The sequence below is a fragment of the Neolamprologus multifasciatus genome, chromosome 15 (genome assembly GCF_963576455.1).
Source record: "Neolamprologus multifasciatus chromosome 15, fNeoMul1.2, whole genome shotgun sequence".
Lineage (NCBI taxonomy): Eukaryota > Metazoa > Chordata > Actinopteri > Cichliformes > Cichlidae > Neolamprologus > Neolamprologus multifasciatus.
The window spans coordinates 34,846-41,284 of NC_140453.1; the positions used below are offsets into that span (position 1 = coordinate 34,846).

Below are 6,439 nucleotides of genomic sequence, written 5' to 3' on the forward strand. Positions count from 1 at the left end.
AAAATGTCATCCACTCAAGTGAAAGTTACTGTGGTCTTCTGATAATGAATACAATAGCCAGGGTCAGCACTACTGTTCCTGTTGTGCCACCAGTCACAGCTGCCAGGAAGCTTCTATCCATATTAACCTCTTAAGCCCCAACGCCCCCTGATACGGGGGCAAAAGGCAGGAGATCAGTTAGGCTTGGGGCTTAAGAGGTTAAGCTTCTCACACATCTTTCCAGAGTAGTATCTGGCCTGGCTTGTTGCACACCTGAAAAGCAGCAGACAGACCTTTTAATATGAAAGCAACCCACTGTATCTTAAAAACATGCTTTAAAACTGTGTCTAATGCCCAGGCTCAGGGGTGATATTGATCTGATGTTGCAATGGAATAAAAATGTGCATGTTTATAAAGATTTCAGCCTTATAGATTGTGTCATTGACCTCATCCATTTATATTCCTTCGATAATAAAATCTATAATATAAAATTAAATATTATGGAAAGCAGTAAGCCCAAAAATAAAAAAATTACCCCATGATTAATAATGCCACACAGTATATTCATCCCAAAATGTATGTATATATTATTTATATGCTATTTATATGCTATTTCTAAAATTTGTAACATATTGTGTTGTTTAAATAGTTTAGTCTTTTACTTTTGCTGTCTTGGAGCAACTGTAACCCACATAATTTCCTTAGGAACTAATAATAATAATAATAATAATAATAATAATAATAATAATAATAATAATACATTTTATCTATAGGCGCCTTTCAGACCCTCAAGGTCACCTTACAGTAACACATAAACAATACCATAAAAAACATAAGAAAAATGTATAGATAGCAGACATGGTAAGATAAAATTTAGACATAAACAGTCATAAAAGTATAAAAGCAAATATAAAAACTGAGCAAGGTACAAATGGCCTAAGACAGATCAGGTGTATGCAATTCTAAATAGATGAGTTTTGAGACGTGATTTAAAAGTGGTGAGACAGTGTGTGGTCCGTAGAGCAAGTGGAAGTGCATCCAAAGTCTCGGGGCAGAACAACTAAAGGCTCTTAGTCCAATGGTAGTCAGGCGAGCAGGTGGAACAGACAGAAGGGAAGCTGAAGAAGAGCGGAGTGTACGAAGGGGTGAGTATGTATGGAGAAGATCGGATAGATATGGAGGAGCAAGGTTATGAAGCGCTTTGAAAGTGAGAAGCAGGATCTTGAAATTGACACGGAGGTGAACTGGGAGCCAATGGAGCTGTTTAAGAACAGGTGTTATATGTTCAGTGGATCTAGTTCTGGAAATAATACGAGCAGCTGTATTTTGAACTAACTGCAATTTGTGGAGGGATCTATGAGGTAGACTATAGAGAAGAGAATTACAGTAATCCAGATGAGATGTGACAAGAGCATTGACAAGTATGGCGGTACTGTGTGGTGTGAGTGAGGGACGAAGACGGTTAATATTATGGAGATGAAAGTAGGAAGACCGAGTGATATTATTTATATGTGCTGTGAAGGACAGAGTGCTATCGAGGATGACACCAAGACTCTTAACCTGAGGGGAGGGTGTGACAACAGAGTTGTCAATGGATAACAAAAGACTGGTTGAAACTGTAGTCAGTTTAAGTCAGTCTAATAAAGTATTCTGATTCTGATTCTGAAAACGAGACCATCACAAACCTGCGAGATGATTTCCCCTCACTTTCCACACACACTCCTCCATTAAAACAGGGGTTGGGGAGACAGGGGTTGGCAGCACATGCCACTCTGTGGCTGTATCCCAATTCAGGGTCTGCAGCCTTAAAGTACACAGCCTTAATGGTCCACAAGGGCCGCGTACTCAAAGACCCCTAAGGCCGGAAGTGCGAGGCCTGTGAAATGGGACAGTCCAGCCTCCGTCACGCTGCCCAGGTTGCCCAGCAACCATGATACTAACCACTGGAAATGTTTCTAACAGCCATTAATGTTGTGGGGATGGAGCTGGACTCCCTCAAGGTGGTGTCAGAGAGGCGGATGTTGTGCAAGATGAAGACTATGTTGGATAACATCTCCCACCCACTCCATGACATGCTGGTCAGTCACGTTCAGTGAAAGACTGAGATTACCGAAAAGCACCACTGAACGACACAGGAAATCATTCCTGCCTGTGGCCATCTCCCTGTACAACTCATCCACTTAACACACTGTTTACTGCAACAGCTACACCCTTCTTGCACATGTTATTTTCAGCTATTTATTAATAAGTGACTTTTATGTATACATATGCCTGTATATATTGTGCTATTCTTAATTAGTGTATTGTCTGTCTTTGTAATGTTTGTTTATAATGGAGCACTGTGACGAAAAATAATTTCCCCTAGGGATCAGTAAAGTATTCTGATTCTGATTCTAAACGGCGTATATTTTAAAGTAAAGGCTTTAAAACAAAGTAAACGCAGAAAGTACAAACATCTCTAATGGCAAATAACTTTGCCGACATGTGGCCAACAGTAATGTTTTAATGTTCTTCATTATTAAACATTTGCACATAAATAAGTGACATAATATTCAGTACTTACTTTTAAAAGTTTACTCTTCGGCCAGGATATGTTGGGCCATGAAGTCTACACCCCCACATCCTTAAAATTCAGGGAAATGAAGGACGTATTTGAGCAGCCTAATTAGGACAGCCTTCGTCGCGTCGCTGTGATGTAATCAGCCATAAAATGTGGCCTTTAAGGCTGGAGACCCTGAATTGGGATACAGCCTGTGTTTTGGAGCCTCTGGTCTCATTTCCATCTTACTCTGGTACTTCTCATCTATGATGTCATTGCTTGGTGGGGCCAGTTGAACAGGCACCTCAGTCTTGATTAGGTGGGTCAAATCTAGCAAACCATTGAGAAGATGCTAATTTAAAATGTTAGATAGAAAAATTAAATGGGGCATCACATTTCAGATCCTTACCACTGAAGTCGGCAGTAACAATGAGATTATTGTTCTTGAGGAAGCTCCTCCTTTGTAGATGTGAGTGGGAAATGAATGTGCTCCAGCCAAAGTCTTGACTGCGGAAGCATTTACAGCTGTCATCCCACACTGGTCAGGATGTGGCTGTTGGTTTGTTCCAATGAGCATGAGTGTCTGAGTGGACAAAATAAGAATATTCATGTTGGAAACCTGGATGTTGGGGACACATTGCCGAAAATGTACAGACTTGGTCAAAACTAACAGAATTGTCAGAAATGGTTAAAAGACTTAATTCTTTAGCTAATGTCCTGCATGTGCTTGCAGCAGCCATACAGCAAAGTTAGCATTCATTTGAAGTTATTTTTTCAGCCTACAGCAAATACAATATTTAGGCAAACGTTTGCCTAAAGTGATCCACTGTGCACTGTTCTCCAGGAATTAGTCAAAGCTGTCTATAGTTTCTTGATTGTGAGGCAGATTATCCACAATTTTCATATCCTTTCAAGGTTTTCTTGACTGGAAATAAACCTTTGTATGGCCATAATTAACTGCAAAGTCAGGTGATGTGTTCGTTTTTTAATAAGTTTAATTTCACTAGCTGGGGCATGTTTGGAGGTGTGGTCCTGCTCCTGAAATTCCAATACATAATCTCCAATTCACTAGCTGGGCCCACCTCCTCATTTTAGGTTTGACAGTAGGTAAAGGTAAACACTTGGACATGAATTGAGCTTGAGGTTTGGGGAAGGCCTCGAAGGGGACTGACGACGGCTCCTGGGCCTGGCAGATCCCCAAAGAAGGCATCCAGAAGCAGTAATAACTGTGCAATATGAAGGTTGAAGACGTCAGTGTTAATAATTTGATTTTCAATTCAACTTATTTATACAGCACCGAGCCACAGTGACGGACACCTCAAGACCCTACAATGATGTCTAGAGGAAAAGCCTAACAATTGTATGACCCCCCATGAGCAAGCACTTTGGCAACGGTGGGAAGGGAAAACTCCCTTTTAGCAGGAAGAAACCTCCATCAGAACCAGGCTCAGGGAGGGGGAGCCATCTGCCGCGACAGGTGGGAGAGAGAGAAGGAGATTGGGGCAAAGACAAGCTCAGGGAAAGCAAACATCGCTCCATGGTGTGGAGTAGATCAGCTCGGACAATTAGGAAGGAATGGCAGGAGAAGAGATTAAAGGAAACAATGGAAATTTTAATAGATGAATGAGGGGAATCCTCGATCAGGTAGCGATGTGGCTCGACTTTGAGCTGAAGCTCTGACAGAGAAGAATGCTGGATTTGAGATTTGAGGTAAGGCTTGACGGCTCAAAAAGCTTGTGTGAGCTTGTCTTTGAGTAGAAGATGGAGAGGTGGTGCTTAGCTGGTTAATTGCTTCAGATAAGGTAGCGATAACAACTGAGCTGATTTCTGAATGAACAGAAGTGATAGCAGCAGCTTGGGAAGAGTTAAGGAATTGAAAGACTGATTAGAGGAAAATAATCTTCTTTAATAATAACCTCCAAAGTCATCCAAGACCAGAGTGCGAGTCCACTGGACTTGGCTTAGATGATAAGCCATTTAGACGTAGTCAGAACCGTGAGTCGACTTAGAAAGCAGTCTTGAATGATTGTGTCGAGGGTGGATGCCTGATGATGCCAGTGAAAGCACATGACACGGAAAGCACATGAGAAGTGAAGGAATGCCATGAATAATTATGCGCCTGGCACAGTTTGGATGTCTTGAAAGGAGCGATAGAGGACAGAACCTGGCATCCCGGTGCCACGAAGGTTTACCAGTGCTTTGTGAGGGCAGGAAAGATGGCAGCGAAACTGGCATCTCAGTGCCGGAACGGTTTGCAGCTACATCTTGTGGAAGACTGGACGAAACTGAAAAACTGGCATCCTGGAGAGAGGATTTTTTTTTTTGCGCAAGTGATTGATGGCAGAAGCTGCCAATCCAGTGCCAGAAGGTTGAGCTGCTTAGGGAATGGGAATGGAACCTGGCATACCATACTGGAGTTTAGCAAAGGAGGGATAAGTGGCCGAGAACTTGGCAACTCAGTGTCAACATTTGCCACTGAGTTTAGCAGAGGAGTTATGAGTGGTCGAGAACCTAGCAACTTGGTGCCGAAGCATACTGCATTTGCTACGGAGGGATGGAGTACTGGCAACTCTGTGGCCTTTTTTCCCTAACTATGCTGAGAAACTGGCAACTCAATAGTCAAAAAGCTTGCTGCTGCTTTTGCGAATGAGGGAGAAAGGAACCTGGCAACCCAATGCCAACGTTTGCTGCAGAGTTTAGCCGCGGAGGCGTAAGAGGCTGGGAACCTGGCAACTCGGTGCCAAGGTTTGCTGCCGAATTGTTCAAGGGAGGGATGGGTAGCTGGCAACCTGGTGCCGACGTTTGCTGCGGAGTTTAGCAGAGGAGGGATGAGTAGCTGAGAACCTGGCAACTCTGTGCTGACGTTTGCTGCAGAGTTTAGCAGATGAGAGATTGGGAACCTGGCAACTCGGTGCCAAAGCATACTGCATTTTGCCACCGACGGATGGAGAACCGGAGACATGGTGCCTTTTTTGTGTGTGCGTCGTCTTTGCTGAGAAACTGGCAGTTCGGTGGTAGGAAGCTTGCTGCTGCATTTGCGAATGGCGGATAGGGAAGAACTGGGCAGGGATGAAAAAAATCATGACGATGGAGAACAGTAGACAGTATGGTGTCATGGTGGGGTGTGCCGAAGTGTTTTGACTTCAGGACCCAGATGCAGATGCAGAGAGAGAGGTGTTGCAGGAGACGGGATGTGACTTTAACCAAAAGCGAGCTTTATTTAGCTGATTGCAGACAAAACATGAAACTAAGAAAACAAAGAGGAATAAGATTTCTTTATTGTCATTGCACAGTCATATATAGTACAATAGTACAATGAAATTGGAAAACTGTCCTACGTCGGCACTACATATAACATAACACGACCCGATACGACACATCACAACGCAACACAAACAACACAACACAGTATAATAACTTAGTAATAAAAAAGAAGAATAAGTGTATTTGTATTGCACACTGTTATTATTGCACATTAATTGTTATTGCACCTTGTTATTGTAATGATAACAGCAAATCCTTATTTGCCTAGTATCATGTTTTATGTTGTTAATACTCCTAGACTGTAGGGGGAGCTAGAGAACCAGAGGGAGTTACCTCGGAGTAGACTGTGATGGTGAAGCTTTGTTTACATGTGAACCACAGTTCGATAAAATACCTTCTCTTCAAGTAATGGTGTCATTCTTAAGAACCCACAACAACATAAAGAAACAAGACATGGTGTCAGAAGATGGACTTGAAGAAAGGTAACGGACTAAAATATAGCAGTACCGACGGATCAGCTTAGCAGTGAACGTAGTGTAGCTAACTCGCCGAGGGAGAGAAAAGAGACCTAGCGACGTAAGCATGGACGGCTTACACCCACCACCGATTCTTCAGTTGACTGGAAATGTGGCTGAAAATTGGAGAAGATTTAAGCAA

General features: G+C 42.7%; 1 pseudogene; it reads right to left on the reverse strand.

Moving 5' to 3' along the window:
* Positions 1 to 25: 25 nt before the first annotated feature.
* Positions 26 to 3,156, reverse strand: LOC146501206 (meprin A subunit alpha-like; annotated as a pseudogene).
* Between the last annotated feature and the right edge of the window lie 3,283 nt (positions 3,157 to 6,439).